The sequence below is a fragment of the Anabrus simplex genome, chromosome 1, assembly GCF_040414725.1.
Source record: "Anabrus simplex isolate iqAnaSimp1 chromosome 1, ASM4041472v1, whole genome shotgun sequence".
Lineage (NCBI taxonomy): Eukaryota > Metazoa > Arthropoda > Insecta > Orthoptera > Tettigoniidae > Anabrus > Anabrus simplex.
Window position 1 is genome coordinate 1,450,543,786 of NC_090265.1, and position 20,670 is coordinate 1,450,564,455.

Consider the following 20,670-nt stretch of genomic DNA (forward strand, 5'->3'; position numbering starts at 1 on the left):
AGCATCTCAAATAGCTTAGTCCAATCAACATTATCGAATGCATTTTCTAGATCTACGAACGCCTTGTACGTGGAATTGTTCTTCTTAATTCTGTCCTCTAAGATCAGACGTACAGTCAGGTTTGCTTCACGTGTTCCTACATTTCTTCTGAAAGCAAATTGATCTTCTTTCAACTCATTTTCAACTTGTCTTTCCATTCTTCTGTAAATAGGGTAATGCGCGTCAAAATTTTGCAGGTGTGAGATACTGAACTAATGGTGCAGTAGTTTTCAAACTTGTCAGCACCAGCCTTTCTTGGGAATAGGTATAACAACATTCTGCCGAAAATCGGATGACACTTCTCCTGTATCATACATCTTACACACTAAATGGAATAACCTCGCCATGCTGGTTTCTCCTAAGGGAGTCAGTAATTCTGAGGGTATGCCATCAATTTCAGGTGCCTTTTTCATATGTAGGTCTCTCAAAGGTCTGTCGAATTCTGAGCTCAGAATTCGGACTCCCATTTCATCAACATTAACAGCTTCTTCTTGTTTCAGAACCATATCATCTACTTCTTTACCTTTTCTCTTTCCTCCTGTGGTTAAATGTTTTCTTTGCACAGATTAGGGAGTGCATCTTTAAAGATCTCTCTCTTACTTCGAAGTGGCGCGATTCGAAATTACTATATGGCTAGCCCTGGAACATTCAAAAATGTGATTTTTTCTCCTTGTTAATTTTTAATCATGGCTGGCGATGGCACGAATGGACTCTGCCATTGGCTGAAGATTTGCCCAATGAAACGTCACTCCCATAATTCAAGACAGCGAGATGTTATTATTGTTATTAATTAGGCCTACATGTGCTTATTCTTCCCATTCTTCGACCCTGTGTCGGCAACATTGCCTCATTGGTTTAGGTCTTTTTATACCACCGAAGTTGGGCATAACATCTCGCTGTCTTAAATTATGGGAGCAACGTTTCATTGTGCTAATCTTCAACTAATGGCAGAGTCCATTCGCGCCACTGCTAAGCCAGGGCCTCTCAGGGTGCATGCGCCTGGTGCATGCACTGTGCACGGTAAATAGACGACTTCGCTCGGTTGACCAGAGTGCAGACCCCTACTCCTTGATTTGGAGCAACAGCGCTGTCTCTCTCTCTCTTTCCCCACACCTGTCTCGCTCGCTCCCCCTGTCTCCCTCTTCCTCACTTGCTCCGTAGCGCTCGAAATCCGAGCCGAATTGCGCCGAGTTGAGCCGAGCTTACCCGAGTAGTCCAGAGACGAAGCGTTGGTCCGAGCCGAGCCGAGCCGATTAGAACCGATGCACAGTGCACGGAGCTCTTGCGCTTCGATTTGCACGCGTGAGATTTTGGGCGTTTGAGAGGCCCTGTGCTAAGCTGATGAGAGTTATGTGAAATGAAGCTGATGACGATCGAAGACTTCTGTCAGGAACTAGAGGTCAATTTATCAAACATATCAAAACACGGTATCTTTATAGTTTACCTCTTGGAGATATCGACACGAAAGGAGTAATCTATGAAGACAACCATTTTAGGATTGCAGTTTGAAAACGTGGTGTTGAAGAACCTAGTTCAGACTAGTTCAGCTTTCTGTCGATAAGTCTCTTACGTGGATATTGTTGAATACCACATCAGACGCATGGAAACATAGATTTCTCCTGACGAACAATGCAAGAACAAAATAAAGTGCATATGAATAAGTTCAAGGTGACAAGTGGACTTCTGTAAGAGGTGTAAAAACTTACCATGGTGCAACTCATAGCTCAGGTCACTAATTTTATTAAAGGCTTAGACTAGACAAACATTTCCAATCCCAAACAAGAGGTTACCTAAAGACTCTGTTCGTAATTCGCCCCTATAAGATTTAACTCCAGTCCACAACATACCAGTACATTTGAGGAAATACTGAATCCTCCGTCAATCGTCGATCATCTAACACAGCTGCTCTGATAGTAATATTCAAATGTTGAATCTTTGGGTCGTTACGAGTCTTTTCTCGTCACTTCGCCAAGCGGTCAACAGGGTTCAGAGGAAGACATAACTACTTCAAATAAAAAGCGAAATATGCTTACTAAAATGTATTAAATTAAAAGGCTTTACTTTACGTGAATCTGGTATTAGAAATCTGGCATTGAAAAGGAAATATAACAATCACACTGGATCAAATGTTGCTTAAAAAGCCAAAAACAAATATATTCATTCTTTACTATTTTACTTAAATTTACGATTGAAATGAGAGAAGGGCAAAACCAAAATAACAGTGTGAAAAACCTGAAATTCGTGAACTCATTATCCAAATTAAGACTGTGGGTTAATCTACTTGATGCGTGGAAAATATGGCTTTCTCAGTTGAACTCCAAATTTACATTTAACTTACGTTATCCACCGAATTTAGGTACCAAGGTAGGGTGTCATACAGCCATCGAAGGACCCTTAATCGAACCAAACCAACCTTCAGTTACTTTGGACCGGTTATGAAATTGTTTGTTGCAAAGTATGGGTGCTCTAAGTTGGAACAAATAAGAAAATAAAAGAAAATTGCGCCTCTAATGCTACCACAGGACATCCTTAAGTTAATGTTAGATGAATGCTCAAATACTCATTTCCAATAAACATGTTTAGAAGGAACCAACATCTGCTCAAGAAGTTACTTTAATTAACACAGGAATAGCTGCGAACTTATTTCTTGTCTCATTGCTTTGCCAGCATTTTGATATGATGTAAGGTATGGGTTATTTAACAAACTGTTCGAGAGTCCTTCAATTGTCCCTGGATTAAGAGAGGAATTTATAGAATTTTCACAACGAATTCTGTTCGCAAGACTTGAATCGGTACAACTTCACATAACTGTCCGGCTCCATGGCTAAATGGTTAGCGCGCTGGCCTTTGGTCACAAGGGTCCCGGATTCGATTCCCGGCAGGGTCAGGAATTTTAACCATAAATGGTTAATTTCACTGGCACGGGGGCGGGGTGTATGTGTTGTCTTCATCACCATTTCATCCTTATCACGACGCGCAGGTCGTCTACGGGAGTCAATTCAAAAGACTGCACCTGGCAAGCCGAACTTGTCCTCTATTAGGACATTAGCTTTATATCCAACTAACTTTACATATTGCTGACTGAATACTTCTGCGTACAGTAAGTCTTCGCATATACACTTCTCTTGTTCATTAATGATCCCTGGAATGTCCTTCCTGGAACTTGTTTCTGTCTTAAAGTATATATACATGTCCTTCCATTCTCTCCCTAAAATTTATATGGCTCCCAATCATGTTTGCTGTCATGTTATCCTTAGCTGATTGTTCGCTGAATTCAATTTCCTAGTGAGTTCCTTCAATCTCTCCTTACTCCCGCAACCATTCCTCACTCTATTTCTTTCTAATCTTCACTTCCTTCTTAGTCTCTTTATTTCCCTGTTATAATATAATGGGTCATTACTATTCCTTACAACCTTTTAAAGAGACATGTCTGTTTTTACACTCTTCAACAATTGCTTCAAACCCATCCCATAGACTGTTTAAATTTTTATTTACCATTTTCTATTCATCATAACATTTTAAACAATTCCCTTTGCCCTTTTATCAGCCATATAGTACTGCCTAGTTTTACAACATTCCTTTCTTACACATTTATTTTTAACTCTGACAAAGACAGCTTCATGACCACTCACACTATGTATCACTTCAGTTTCCCCATAGAGCTCACCTGGTTTTATCAGCACTACGTCTAGAATATTTTCCCTCTAGATAATTCCATCACTTCCTGATTCAGCTGTCTTTCCCATAATAACTTATTCACCATTTGTTGGTCATGCTTTCTGTCATTCTCGTTCTCTTCCCAGTTAACATTTGGCCAGTTCAGATCACCGCTAGGTACTCCGATTTTCCCTGTCATCTTTCATTCCAGCAACACTCTCAAATGTCATTTCATTTTATCTGTCATTCATTAATCATTGCCCCAGAAGAGTGCGGCAGGTTTCGGCAGTCGGCACAATTCCTATCCTCGCCGCTAGATGGGGGATTCATTCATTCCATTCCTGACCCGGTCGAATGACTGGAAACAGGCTGTGGATTTTCAGATGACCCGCTACAATAACGTTCCTCTCTGTATCGTTCCCCACATAGCTGATTATCTTATAAAATAATTCTGTATCATCGTCAGTAACACCCTTGCCGGTCTGTACACCCCAAAAACATCAAATTGCCTAATGTCTTTAGAGATGAGTCTTACACCTGGAAATTCATGTTCCTCATCCTTAAAATTTTCGTAGTTTACAAATTCTTCTTTCACCAATGTTAATACTCCCCCTCCGAACGTTCCTAACCTGTCTCTACGATAAACACTCCAGTACTGTGATCAATTTTCCGCATTCATAATATCACTTCTCAGCCATGACTGAATTCCTGTTACAAGATCTTGTAAATATCTACTACCAACCACCACAGAGATGTGAAATAGTGAATACATGCTTCCACATGGGGATGGCGTAAAGAAGAACATCCGGCAGTAAAAATGGGCCATATTTACATGTAATGCCCAACTCAAGGAACTGGGAACTGGCCAGGAACAGTAAGAAGAGTGTTTACCTCTTTCGTAAAGTACGGTAGTTGTTTAGTTGTTGGCCGTCTGTTTCCATGGATGGCGGGCTCAGTCCTGACTGAGACCATGCCATTTAAAAGAGAGTGAATGTGACAAGTGCCTGTCTATCGTACCGACTGTCAGAAAATGTTTCTTTTAAATGAAAGTCAATCCCTCAAATTATTTCATCTTATTTTGTCTTTTCTAACGCTGATCTTTCTGGAAAACGATTGCCATAAAATGAAACAAGCTGTCCCCGGTCCCCAGAATGAAGGAATAACAGTTCCAAAGGAGACGCTTCTGATCACTGTGTGGCTTGGACTTCAGAAGGATATAAACAGGAATATTTACCTGAAATGTTTAGTGGGCTGATTTCTCAGTTCATGAGTCGGAAATAGTGACAGGCTGAACTGCAGAGTACCAGGTAAGGAGAATTGATGTTTTCCGAATGACCAATTTGTCTCTTGTATTGTGTATACTGTCAGTACTTGTATCATTGTAGACTCTCGGAATTGGAGTAGCTGGTTGGCATCATATTTCTCTGGCTTGTCATCACTAGTGTACAAGGCTATCTTGACACAAAGCAAATTTACGCAGAATCGTATCTCCATTCGTTAGAGGAAGAGGCTGCGCTCAGTACGGGTAATTCTGGTCAAACATTAAGTCAATATTAGAGTGAGAGACATCAACATAACTAGCCCGTTCTCCGCGGGCAAACACACACTCTGGTCAAGCACAAATATGACAGACTATTCAAAAACTTTTTATAAACTTTGTCGTTAACGCTTGTTGTAGCCATATACTTAACACCTCCGTAGTGTAACGGTTAGCATTATCCCCTGCCGTCCTCGGGGAGCCGGGTTCGATTCCAGATACTGCCAATAAACCCGTCAGGCAATGAATAAATCACAATCTTACTTACAAAAGTTCATAAGCAGTTAACTTATTTTGTTAATTAAAGGAAGAAAGTGGCTTAAGATCAGTTCACCTCACGTTTCTCATTGTCACCTGACGTTCAAGTAGTTTTCCTAGGAGCATCGCTGTCCAGAAGAAAGGTAAGTAGATTATACCCGAACCACATTTTTCCTCTCAGTGGAGAAGCACCACTAGTTATCATTTTCTGAATTTTTTTATGCTCTCGGTGGAAAGCTGAACGCATTTTTTTTTAATTGTCTTCAGTTCCTGGACACTACAGTCATATTTTTCTAAGAGCCGTTTCAACGTATCCTTTCTTAATGCTAATCTTATAATCTCTCCAAGTTACATTCCACACTTCCGGAACATTGTGGTAATCCTCGATTAAATTCACAGTGTTTTCAATGGTCTACTTCATCTTGTCGCTCAGAAATTGTAGCACCGATCTATACACTGTAGGATCCCGGGCGTCACTGTTCAACAAGCAAATATTTGGGTCATGCGGCACGAGAGAGTGTTCGACAGATCGCAACATGTCTCATGCCACACAACCGCACGCTACATGTCGCGCCGTGTTTCCTCAATTGAAAGTCGACACTGCAGCATGGCGCCTAAATGTTGCCTCAGTGGAATCCCGCGTTAGGTTGTTAAAAAAAATCAGCAGGAGGAGTGTTTCAGAAGGGGCCCAAAGCACAAAACTCGATGTGACCCTCTTTGGTTTTAAATGAAAATGGCTCTTGACAACATTTATTAAGAACAGGGAAAAATAAGAAAAATATGGGTCGCAGTCGTGTGAAAGTTGTAAGTCCAAGAGACTGTAACTAACTCTGTAGACTGTAAAGAGAGTTGCTATGAGATCGTTCGGGCAATGTGTTAAAGGCTCTGTACATCTGTCAGTATATTAAAAAAAAGAACAGGATGTTTGGCTTTCTTTTACACCTGGAGGAGTGGATCAAGTCAAGATATGCAATAATGGAAAAAGTATGAAACTGTGAAGGATCACAGAGAGCAATGATGCGAGTACGCTACGGCAAGCGACTGACAGGGACTGACTATGCCTAAGCATCTGGGCAACAATCTGAGGGGTGGGCAAAATGTAATCATGCACATGCTGAGTGATTGCCTTTCAATGACGTACTACAGCTAGTCTACCATAAAAGCATCACATAAAAGCTCACCAGGACACTACATTAAGAATTACAACTGGATGAACACTTATGAGCTCATCCTACACTTATTTTCTCGACCACGTTAACTTCATTTTGATACTTGCAGCTGCTGGGCCATATCATATTAGTGCTACATGCCAGACAGATAGCTTGGTAGGACATGGAATCGAATTAGCAGTCTATTCCTGCTCTCACTACCGAGCTGCCTTGTAACGTCGTACTGTCCTGCTGACTAATCACTGTTGTAGCCTTCGGCGAGCTCCCAGCAAAAAGCTACTGAACGTCTGCGTTCCTTGCAATGCCAGCTCCATCGTAAATACCTTAGCCGGCAGAGAAAAAGGTTTTGTTGTGGTGGATCAATAGTAAACCTCCGGGAAGCAAAACTAATCCTTTCTTACCATTCTATTGATCATTACTTACGTTTTGTAGCACGAACGCAGTCTCATAAATAGCAAGATCTATGCTGATAAAGGTGGGTTTGATGCGGGGACAACTTGGATTGAAAACACTTACAGCAAGCATAAAAATGTCAAAGGAATTGATTTGTTCAAAAAGATATAAATAGATGAAGTTTTGATTTTTGATTAATTCATAAGGAACGGTAGGCTTAACCAACACTTTCACTTATGACTAGTTAATGTACAGGAAGGAAGTTTTGATTTTATAACGATATTGTCATTTTATCGTACGTCAGGTCATCTATTCTTGGTGCTTTTTTTTTAGCGTATGACTTTTGAGTGTCGATAGTGTTCGATGACATATTTGGCTCTCCAGTTGTATAGCTGCTTTTTTGTTCCGTATCCCCTTGGGATTGAGCTACGTATACCGCTGTATGAGAGTGTTGTCTGTGACTGTAGGTGTAGGTGTAATTGTACGGGCTAGGAATGGCTAATACCGACATTTTCCTGAAGTGGAAATGGCAGACCACGTAAAACCATTTCAAGGATGACTGGCGGGCGATTCGAACCCATCTATCTCCTGAGTACAGAGCTAGCAGCCATAACTGGTCGTGCCGCAACACACTGAGCTAACTTGTTCGGTTACGTTTTTGGTTTTATCTTGATACTGTGATAGCACAACTGTGATAGTTAATGTTTAAAGCACGACTTGTAATAACTATTACAACTGATCTTGAAAGTCTATTAACATTTCTGTGATTGCCCTGAGTAGGCTCTCGATAAGGTGTCATAAACCTTATTCTCCATCTCACAGCAGTAGGCCTACAGTATTTGTAAATCTGCTTATCACTTTACGAACAGCTGAGAATTGAATTCTTCTCCATTTTCTAAAACTTTTCCCACACCCGTGGAGTCGCAGGTGCGAACTGTGTCACACACACACACACACACACACACACACACACACACACACACACACACACACACACACACACACACACACACACACACACACACACACACACACACACACACACACACACACACACACATATGTATGTATGTATGTATTTATGTATGTATGTATGGATGGATGGGGATTTGATTTGGCCCTGTTTTACGGCCGGGTGCCCTTCCTGACGCCAACCCTATATGGAGGGATGTAATCACTGTTGCGTGTTTCTGTGGTAATTGGTAGTGTAGTGAAGAGGAAAGTGTTGGGACAAACACACAAACTCCCAGTCCCCGGGCCAGAAGAATTAATCCGAGGCGATTAAAATCTCCGACTCGGCCGGGAAGCGAACCTGGGACCCTCTGAACTGAAGGCCTCAACGCTGACCATTCAGCAAATGAGTCGGACAAAAATATGGAATTGAATTATTCAGGTAAATATGAAATTTAAGATCATTAACAAAAGGACTGCCCTGCTTGTAAATAATTAATTTCAATGGATTACCTTACAATTTATTATTATTACTAGCAGTTTCCCGCTGGCTCCGCCCGCAATGTACAATATATGGTGTTGTTCGTTACTATCCTCACGGAGGTATTTGCAAAGTTCCGACTTAACGAAATAAAGCACATGATCTGCTGCGGTAATAGAATGCAATATTGTGTCAAGAAAATACTTGAAAATACATTACACAAAGAAATGGAATTAAACGTTCCTTGGAACAACACTACGCGCCGAAATATTAAAAAGTCCTTCAAAGATCTTCGTCATGGAGACAAATGTACTCATAACTATTCTCATAATCTACTAATGTAAGTAGTTATTACCTCAAAAGAAAGCGCTTGATCCACTGAGCGTTTTTAGACCAAAACGAACTGCGTACTTCAATTAGAACGAAAGATATGATTGGTTCAACGAGAAAAAATGTTGAAGAAATGAGACGTCAAATTTAATGTGCACTCATAACTTTGCTCAGAATGAACCAATTTGAATAGTTAGGAGCTGAAATGAAAGAACCTGATCCACTGAGTGTTCTTAGGCCAAAACGAACTCCGTACCTCAATTAGAACCAAAGATATGATTGCTTCCAAGATACACAAAATTGAAAAAATGAAATAATTTGAGCAAGGTGGAAGTTAAGTGATTTATAGTACCTGATGACAAATTTGTGCATGAATGCCTTTAAAACAAAAATGAAGGAAATCGACCGGATAGAATGGCCGGACTGACTTTAGTTTTCATACATTTTTTAAATATATAGATTATTATTCTTACTCTTATTATTATTATTACTGTCTGGATCACTGAATGAATGATCAGCGCGCTGCCCTTCGTTTCAGAGGACTCCAGATTCGATTCTCCACCGGATCGCTATTTTAATTGCGTACCGGTATTCTATAGTTAATTTCTCTGGTTCGGGAACTGGGCGTTTGTGTTTCTTAATAACCATCTGCATCTACACACAACACACTTCAGCTACATCAACTAAACCCTACAGACTGCCACAGAAACATGCACCAGTGAACACATCGCTCCGCATAGGGTTGGCGTTAAGAAAGGCAACCGGCCGTAAAACGGGACTGAATCCATACACAACATCGAACCCAGGCAACTGGGAACAGGCCAGGAATTATTATTATTATTATTATTCGAAGAATATGAACAATTTCAACCATGGTACCATATTGTTTTATTATTACGAGGGGCTTCCTGGCCGAGGCGGTAAAGGAGTGCCCGGAAGGACGTGGGTTCGAATCCCCGTCAGGAAATCGTAAAATTTAAGAAACGAGGTTTCCACTTCCGAAGGTGCATATGGCCCTGAGGTTCACTCAGTCTAGACCAAAAATGAGTACCGGGTTAATTCCTGGGGGCAAAGGCGGCCGGGCGTAGAGCTAACCTCTCTACCCCATCACGTGCCGAGATTAACAATGGTGGAAGCCTTTACCTTCCACTCCTCCAAGGGCCTTTATGGCTTGTACGCAGGCCCCGATTTACAAATGGGCGGACTGGGCGCTTGCCCAGGGCGCCAGTTTTTGAGGGACGGTGGCCGGCAGATTGAGTAATTATGGCCTGCGTGAATTATGTCTTAAATCAATTACACTCAAATTACTTTTACATTCCACAAATTATTCCAATTATTTTATTAGCCTATATAAAACACTTTAAACTATTCTAACTTTAAAACCTGAATTTATTTTATGAAGAAAATGTGTTGAATTTCTAAAATTATTTACTTACATACAAACTATCAAACTGAACCAACGGCTTTTTAAATAAAAATAAAAACAGCCTGATTCTTATTTGGCTGTTACCTTTATTTGGCTTGATAAGTTTAATTATGAGAATTAACTGTATTTGCATAATGTGTTGTTTTAAAACTCATAAACTTGAAAACTGTAATATTTAATTTGTAAACAATTATTTTTTGAGGAACAGGAAAACGAGCAGATGGGGATGGGAGTGGCTAAATATTGTTTGCCCAGGGCACTAACTACTTGAAATAAGGGCCTGCTTGTACGGAGGTGACTTTGCTTTGCTTTGTAATTATATAATTGCTTATTTTATTATAAGTTATTTCATTACATTGTTTTATTACATCATTTCCAAGTGGTATGAATTTTTTTTCCATTTTCTCATATTATTTTTTCAAGGTTTTCTGTTCTATTATTTTCATTGTCTGTAAAAACTATGATAGTAAATGTATTTAATGGCATTGTATTGTGCTTTCTTTTGTAATTATTTGGAAATGTGTTGAATTTCTGACCAAAGACAACAGGTTCCCACTTTTCATATTTCCCGCGCTTGTGATGTCATAGCCTCGTCCCCGCCACGCTCCTGTGACATCATAGCCTCGCCCCCTGTGACCTCAGAGAAAGACAAAGTGTAAAGGATAGATAGATTTCAAGATCACTTTCAAGGTCAGATAAATGTGTTAACACCCGTATTTGCTTGGCGACCAGGTCTGTTTTTAACAGAGGTTTATCTTTTGAGTAATTTAAGTGTTGTAGTTTAACTCTAGACAAAATCGTCTGGCATGGAACAACCCATTCCTAGCGTGTAGAAAAACCTTTCTCCGGAGCTATCATAAGAAACGTCATAAAATGCTGTGTATAACAATATTTCAGGGCAAACACTGTAGAAGACAGTTCAAGAACGCTTACAACGGGCAACGCATGTAGTGTAGCTTCATTGAGAAAAAAATTAAAGAGCTCAAACATATTCAAGCAGGTACTGATTTTTTTTAAAGTGCACCTCTGCGAGAGATGTTTAATTATTCTTCTAGGTATGATACAAGTTCTGTTATTATACACTCATCACAAGATAAAGGGAAGCAGGATGATGATGATGATCATGATGATGATAATGCAGAAGATCTCCACGTTTCTTTATTACTGAGCTTTAGCCCTTTAGCCCTTTAGCCCCTTAGCCCCTACTGATTAACCACTGTTCATTAGCGACTGTTCGTCTTAACGAAATTATCCAAAGTTTCGACCTTGAGTTGGTCCTACAAAAGTATACATAGGTTAAAATTAGTTATTTTCTAAGCACCCTTAAACCATATGTTTTGCATATATGTGGATAAAAAGCAGAAACGGTATGTGAAGGTAGAACGAAACATTTTCTGCTCATAAACAGCCTTCTAAAACAATCGGCCGAGGAAATAATGAATTTTGAAGGTAGCGGGTGTATTTTTACTTCAACGTATTTTTAAAATCTAAACGTCATTTAAAGTATCCTCCAACACATGTTTAAATGTCAAAAGTCAGTTTCAAAACGAAAATTTTGAAGGAAATTGTTGGGGTAAGTTGATCTATATCACCGTTTAGACGACAATGTTTGATAAATTGTAAGCCGAAAATCAGTATTCTAGGACGATCAGTTTAGGATTTATTTCATTTTTAAGTTAGGGTTGTTCTCACACCAACCTATTTTTTGCTCTAAAAGTCATTTAGAGTATCCTCCAAGACTATTTTAACGTCAAAAGTCATTTAACTCAAAAACTTTCAAAATAAACAATTAGGGTTGAGTTGTTCTATATCACCTGTTAGAGGATATTTTTTGATCAATTGTAAGCTATAAGTAAGTTTTTTTGGCAACCAACGGTTGAGGGGATATTAAATTTTTACTTTAAGGGTTGTTTTTGACCACACCTTCCTAACACGAGCACATTTTAATACACTTCTACATTAGCACAGGTTATCAAACAAATTCTGGGCTGATGGCCACGATGTTACAAAGCTCCGCCAGAAGCTTTGGTGTTTGGAAGGGCAGCCAGTTAGGTTGGACGTGAGGTTAAGCTTACACCCTTAGCTATGTTAGGTTATGCCCGCGCACATACCCGAGGCTCCTCCAAGCTTATAAGCTTGTGTAGGGATGGGCAGACGGTTAGGTCAGCGTAGGGATAAGCCTGCACTCTTAGCTAGCGTTAAGTTAGGTTAGGTCAGGTTTGGTTGGGTTAGGTTGACGCGTGATCAGCGTGAGATTAAGCCCCAACTCTTAGTCAAGGTGTGGGGTTAAGGTCCCGCTCTTAGTCAAGGTGTGAGTTTAAGGCCCCAAACGTTTGGCATAACAGCAGGTTTCATAGCCTGAAATATGCCATGTGAGAGAAGTCAATAATAACTGCGGAAGGAAACTGGGACACACTTGAAAGCAATATGTGACTATTCCTTTCTGCTGTTGTTACTAAAATTTCAGTTGTCGGTCGAAAGTACTTGTATATACTGTAAGTACGTTATAACTAGACAACCCTTTTGAACAGTGAAGGAAAACTTATCAAGACTGGAATTCATCCAAAAACTGTTTTGCGATACCAAGACTGCCTCTATTCATGGCCTGGCCCAGACTTGTAGCAGCGTCGCAGAGGAAGGTGATCGCCGTCCTTTAACTACTGAACAGGCCATAACGTCAAGATTCAGCTACTTGCATTTTAAAAGTATGATCAATGATCGTTGATCTACATCACTGTCTACATTGTCTTGTAAGCTTAAACTTAATACTATATTTCAGAAGTCAATCAACAACAAAGAAAAAAGAAGAAGAAAAGCAAACTTTGTCATTGAATACTTCTCTATTTAAAACATACCGTGTTAGTTTGCGTGGCCGTATGTCGATGACGCTATATGAAATTTCTTTTTGTTTTACACTTATCTGTGGTTATTGATGATGATTATGTACTTGAATAATAGAACAGGGATGGTGTATTAATGTGTTTAATTAACACTCCAACTATCGTGGGGAACGAAGGTAAAAGCATGAATAATAATCAAAGAGAATAAAGATAATATTAGAAGCACAGAACATCAATATATAAAAGTCTTCGAAACACAAACAAAGTTCAAAGAGTTTATAACACATATATGAGTTTATACACACATATTGATACTAGAGGCCGCCACATATCTAAGGATTTTTTTTCTGGCGAATGTCTTAAATACCTGCATACTGTCAAAGAGAATACGAGTTTTTATGGTATACTTTTCAAGTTGAAAAGAGTTGTTCCTGAATCTTTTATGAATTCATGAAGCATTACAAAATTCACCCTATTATTATCAATTAGACCTACGGCACATAATGTTTTCAATCCATGTAAACGTATTTCTCGCAAAACATCTTTGCTAAATCTGACCCTGTGAGTTTTTTTACTAGTACAAGTCTTATTAACTCATTGAGGTGATCAAAGACAGAAGGAGCTAAAAATGTTGTTTTAATCCCGGTAACCCCAAACAATCCCCTATTTTAATAGTCTACACTTCCTTTAAGATGAATTTCATCAACTTGAATATCCTCGACTCTTTCGCTCTTATAAGGTTGAACCAACATGCTGAAAAAAATGTATATTTCTATTTTCTGAAGAAAGAGGTACGGTACTTAAAAGAAGCCGATAATTTTCTCAGTTAACGAAATATTACTTAATATTAAGACGTCATAGCACTTCGCACCCTGCATACAAATATGAACTTATAATTGTCTAAAAGCCACACTTCGTTTCTTCATAAATGTATGACCAAACTGATTACGTAAATCGTCTAACATTTGAAGAGTCCGAGGGAAGAACATGCTAAGTCACACTTTACTAATTTTACAGGAGAGAATTATGAAAACTTTATAACTCCATGTTCTTCAACTGTGTATGGTTTTTAAAATCGCTCATACCTAGGACCTTGACAAGTTCCTTTCCTTTGTTGGACAGAGGATTGAAACTACATTCTTAGAGCCACAAGATGGCTGTAATATCAGAAATAAAAAGAAACATTGACTTAGCATGTTCTTCCCATGGACCCTTCATTTTTAGGCAATTGTCATCACAGTTCTCAACGTCTTCCATAAACAATTTCAAATTCTGTTAAGGAACATAAATTTGAGATATAAGAGCTTTTGTAATTGATATCATCAGGGGCGTATTCTCCTTGAATGCAAGGCATTCATTGCATGCGTTATGATAACACAAAGAACTGTCTGATTTACAATTTTAGGTTGTTTCAGGTCAAATATTAACGATTTCATCTCTCAGAAGTTCAAAAGGTCCGCGCAACTGTACTAGTTCCGTTGCTTGATTACGTGTGGTGCTGGTGTAGTCTCGCCGTCTACTCCACTCTCGGAAGAAAGAGACAGCAAATGTAGGAGTTACGGACGTAAGGCATTCAATCTTAAAATTGCATTCAGTGGCAGACGTAGTTCTGAAACCCTCCGAACGATTTCGCTGCAATTGAAACTTGGTCAGAATTTGTCACACCATACTCGTGCTACCCTCTGCCATCTGTTAGCAACTTGGAGAAGTCGACATGTTTACAGCGAACGGGACACACAGATTACCCCCCCCAGCGAGAACCCAACGTGACGAAACTGACCAATGCCACTGGGGTGACTTACCTCCAGTGCTTGAGTTGTGGCTAACTAGTGAGTTAATTCATTGTGTGTTTTGCTGATTAGTGAGTTCATTCTGTGTGTGCTGTTCCTGTGCTATTCGTCGTTTTCGGTGTGTTATATTTTGCGCACATGTGGTATTAACGATGGATGAGTCTAAAACGGATATAATTGTAAATCAGTTTGAAAAGCCATTTACTGGCCGTTCGTTTGATGAAAAGTTGCAGATAGTTAAAGCCGCGAGACCTCTACCTTCCCTCGTAAATTTCTTCTTCTTCTTCTTCTTCTTCTTCTTCTTCTTCTTACCCTCCAGGGTTGGCTTTTCCCTCGGACTCAGCGAGGGATCCCTCCTCTACCGCCTCAAGGGCAGTGTGTTGGAGCTTCAGACTCTGGGTCGGGGGATACAACTGGGGAGGATGTGCAGTACCTCGCCCAGGCTGCCTCACCTGCTATGCTGAACAGGGGCCTTGCGAGGGATGGGAAGATTGGAAGGGATAGACAAGGAAGAGGGAAGGAAGCGGCCGTGGCCTGAAGTTAGGTACCATCGCGGCATTTGCCTAGAGGAGAAGTGGGAAACCACGGAAAACCACTTCGAGGATGGCTGAGGTGGGAATCGAACCCACCTCTACTCAGTTGACCTCCCGAGGCTAAGTGGACCCCGTTCCAGCCCTCGTACCACTTTTCAAATTTCGTGGCAGAGCCGGGAAGTGAACCCGGGCCTCCGGAGGTGGCAGCTAATTACACTAACTACTACACCACAAAGGCGGACCCTCGTAAATTTAAAAACAGAAAACAAGAATTGTGTACGCACGTTCAATCCAGGAACTTACAGTAAAACTGTTTGGCTCGAGTTCACCCACATGTAATTAGGGTGAGTAGAATTGAAATTTACTTAATACATTGTGTTAACTGCATGGTTACTAGTTGCATGCCTCAATGGAGATTCCAGGATACGCCACTGGATATCATCCAGTTAAACGCGACTATCACAGAAATCTATTAGAGACGGAAGGTGCAACTAACTCCCCTCCGTAACTAAATAATCTGTACAGATTAACAAGTTAGAAGATTTATCTAGTAAAACTTCATTCGATAGGCAGCCAAAGTTCAAATTAATTTACACGCTAAAAATAATGCGCACAAAACGCTCAGTCCGGTGGTATTCGAAGGTGCTCAGATACGTCAGCCTCGTGTCAGTAGATTTACTGACACGTAAAAGAACTCCTGCGGGACTAAATTCCTGCACCTCGGTATCTTCGAAAACGGTAGAAGTAGTTAGTGGGACGTAAATCTATTATTATTATTATTATTATTATTATTATTATTATTATTATTATTATTATTATTATTATTGCTATCCTGAAAATGTTCCATGCACACCGCTGATCTATTAATTGAAATCAGTCTGTGCCTGGGACCGAACGAATCCATTTATTACGAAGATCAGGATCCTTAGACACTTGAAAACGATTGCGTATCCTTCTAATTTTACTGACACATCGCAGTTATTTACTCATGATCATACCATTTTAACCACAGACATCATAATAATGGGGATATCGATTCAAATATGCAAGCGTGAAGAGTGTCTTGCATACAGTCATACAATATTCTAGTCAGCTGGATGGACGAGCTGCGGCGTCACCGTATTTAGCACAGCCCGTCCGTGACTAGAGACAGCCGTGCACATATCCATGTCTTATTTAAATTATGGTACATTGCTCAAATCCTACCTGCGCCGCACGTGATATGCCAGCGGATGGAAATGTCGTTCTTAGGATTCGTTCGGATACTGTTATATACACCGCAAAAAGAAGTTTAGAATATCAAGGATGCAATGCATTAATAAAATTACAGAACGCTGTTTATTGTGCCGCAGACACACACTACCTGGAAATGTGCACTTTTAAAAACTCGAATATTGAAAACGTTACATTTTTGTGAAGGTCGTCTCTTTTTCACTTGTCCTTAGTATCGTATATGACCTCCTCTGGCATTGCTCAGATCTCTGATAAGTTGTGGCATACTTGCGATCAGTATATTGACGTCATCTTGAGGAAGAAAGTCCCATTCCATGTGGCCAACTCTAATGAGGTCTGGGAGTGTCTGTGTAGTTTGTGGACGATCAAAAATACCGGTAGCAGTTTTCAACATGCAGTTCATGTCCGATGAATTAGCTAGCCAATTCAAATGGTTGATACTCGCCTCTCTTATGAACCTCCTCAACGATGCGCCTCGATGAGGGCGAGCACTATCCTTGACGAAAATGATCTCGATACCATATTCGTCCCTAAAGGGTTTAAAAAAAGTAAACTCGTGTCCTCAACCTGAGGTGGTGCAGCTCTTTACAAGCATCGAACCCGGGCCCCTGAGGGCGGCAGCTAATAAGGCTAACCGTTACTCTACGTAGGCGAACCTAAAGGGTTGTACATATGGTTGAAGAACTTCGTCGACATACCGCTGGGCAGTTAAAGTCCCTCAAACTGGTATCAAAGGTGTACGACGGCCATGCACAACCGCGGCCCCAAACATTACATCACCACCTCCAAATGCATACAACTCTTCAACATGCTGGTACCTTCCATCGTGTCCTTTACGTCTCCACACTCTTTGCTGTCGTATATATGTCCTAAGTGATATCAATGTTTCATCTGCAAGCATTACATTACGCCATTCATTCAATCCCCAAGTAATATACTAGACGGCCCCGTCTTCTCCTCTCAACACGATTTCGATTCTCTAGTGGAACACGTCGAATCGTCTAAATTACTTTGATTGGGCACAATACAGCCAACTGTGCCCAGATTGTGCAGATGCACGAACCCCAGTTGCCCTCAAGAAGTCATCTCGTATTTGCTGAGCAGTCGAAGTTGTCTCCTCTGCGCTGTTACGCGGACATACCGATCTTGACGTGGCTTTGTCATGCTCGGTCGAACTTCCCTTGGTCTGTTAGTCACATCATTGGTCTCAGGGTTCTTTTCCCACGTTTTTGACAATGCAGTTTCAGTAACCCTTAAGAAGTGTGATGATGTTGTTAGTTTATCTTCACCCTGAATCAATGCTACAAACTGGGTCAAAAACAAAACAAAAACAGAATGGTCAAACTGGGAAATACGCATTACCGATTAAACGTAAAAACTAGCTGAAACTCGTGCTGTACTGTTTACGCTACTACCAGTCTGCAGCTGAAGTGGCATAGTTCATCACAGGTCACCTCAGACCGTAGGCAGTGAAATCTACTATATCGTAAACAAAGAACTGAATTACTTAATGTTGCCATTGATTCTTTCACGGCCTGTACTTATAGACATGATATAGGCTTTTGGGCTTATGCCATGTCAAGAAAAAAGTGAAATTCTTTACGTTTCGTTGTGAATTTTGCTCCGCGTCAACAGAAGAAGTTCTCGACTGCCCACGAGAAAGGCTTCTCAAACAATGAATTTTGAATTTACACGTTATAATGGAAGTGGAAATGGTACGTTCATTCGTCACCAGAGGGCTCCCCGGACGCGGTACAGCGCCAGCGTTCGAAGCGGAAAAACTTGTAGGAAGCATGCCAAATCAGACTGAATCTGTCATACAATCCAAAGGGCATGCATACCAAATAATAAATATGTGATTAATTTCAATTGGAAGCAAAATGCCAATGAATAAATATTATTCTTGTTTTCGAATGGGTCTACTATGGACCACGTTAAGCATCATTCATTTACGGTTCTTCCTCTTTCGATCGGCCCAGTACTTCTTCATCCTTTCGGAGTGGGCTTCTTTACGTTCTCGTGACCAGTTGTTGCCGGTCCGTTTTTTGCTACTTTCATCTTGGAATCCCTTAATTTTTTTGATGATTTTTCTGTATTCCTGTCTGTTGTATACTACCTGCTGTGATATATTATTTTCCTCCATATCCTCTTTGACCCCTTTAAGCCAGCTAGTTTGTGTCTTCCTGTTCTCCATGTATTCCAGAATTCGCTTGGCTGTTCTCTCTGGTGGCATTCTTTTAATGTGTCCGTAGAAGCAGAGTCTTCTCTTCTTGAAGGATGTTGTTCGGTCCTTTTGTATAGTTCCTCATTTGGTCGCAGTCTAAATTCTTGACCCACTTTCCTGGGCCCTAGTATCTTCCTCAAGATCTTCCTTTCTGTCTTTTCAATGTTTTCTAGTAAGCCCTTCCTGTTCAGTGGAATACATTCGATCGCATATAGACTTTCTGGTTTGATGACAGTGTTGTATTTTATACACAATTTTCAAATTATTCTAATAATTTTCACACCTCTATATATTGTGACAAGATATATGAATGACAGTTGTTATTCTTCTGTTTTTAACCGTATATAACTGTCTTGCAATTTGTGGAAGTATGTGGTTTTGTTTGAAAATAGTAACCTGCCTGCCGTGCTGGCTATGCCAGGTGGCTCGCCCGCACCATATTTCTTAGGGGGATACACAACCCAACGAGCTCGTATACCATAGTCAACATAAAAAATACATTTTTGCATGATCCTATATTGCCTTTGTACAACTATACTGTTGAGTTCTTGCTCGAGAATACAGATGAAATCATTGGCACCAATGTTATTTCAATGACGTAAACTACACTGCCTGACAAGAACATTGAAGCACCCAGAAGAAATGGTCGAATGCCAATGTAACTTCGTACACGTCCACATCATTGGCGGGTATGTAAATGATTAGAGTTGCAATCATCTGTGACAGGTAGAACGGCCACTAGAGTGCATTAGTGTTGTTACTAGTGCATATAAGGGGCGTGAACAGAGTCAACTGTTGAGTGATCATTGTGAAGGACACGGAAATACCATGTATTCGTGTGAGACAGCGTTATCAGCACCTGACAGAGTTTGAAAGGGGCTTCAGTGTTGGTCTCCATTTGGCCGGCTGGTCGAATCGTGCAATATCCATATTTGTGGGGATGTGACAGTGGCCCGATGTTGGACTACATGGGAACGTGAGGGCGGGCATACTCGTCGTCAAGGTACCGTCGACCACATCTCACCACTACGTACAAGGGAGGTTCGTCGTGTTGTGCACCAAGCACATCGTAACCCCTTCACATCTGCGCCTGCCATCCCAGAACAAGTAATGGACTCCCTGCAACATTCTGTGTCATCGTGCACCATTGGTCGGAGACAAGCAGCAGCTGGACTAGGGAATTACCGAGCCATGCGTAGGCTGTCGTTAACACCACAACGCAAATAGCTGCGTTTGGAGTGGTGTCGTGACTGGGAACAAGTAATGGACTCCCTGCAACATTCTGTGTCATCGTGCACCATTGGTCGGAGGCAAGCAGCAGCTGGACTAGGGAATTACCGAGCCATGCGTAGGCTGTCGTTAACACCACAACGCAAATAGCTGCGTTTGGAGTGGTGTCGTGACTGGGAACAAGTAATGGACTCCCTGCAACATTCTGTGTCATCGTGCACCATTGGTCGGAGACAAGCAGCAGCTGGACTAGGGAATTACCGAGCCATGCGTAGGCTGTCGTTAACAGCACAACGCAGATAGCTGCGTTTGGAGTGGTGTCGTGACTGGGAACAAGTAATGGACTCCCTGCAACATTCTGTGTCATCGTGCACCATTGGTCGGAGACAAGCAGCAGCTGGACTAGGGAATTACCGAGCCATGCGTAGGCTGTCGTTAACAGCACAACGCAAATAGCTGCGTTTGGAGTGGTGTCGTGACTGGGAAGCATGAACTTCTGATGAATGGTATCACACTGTGTTCATCGATGAATCGCGGTTCTGTACTACCCCGGATGACTATCGTCTGCGAGTACGGCGG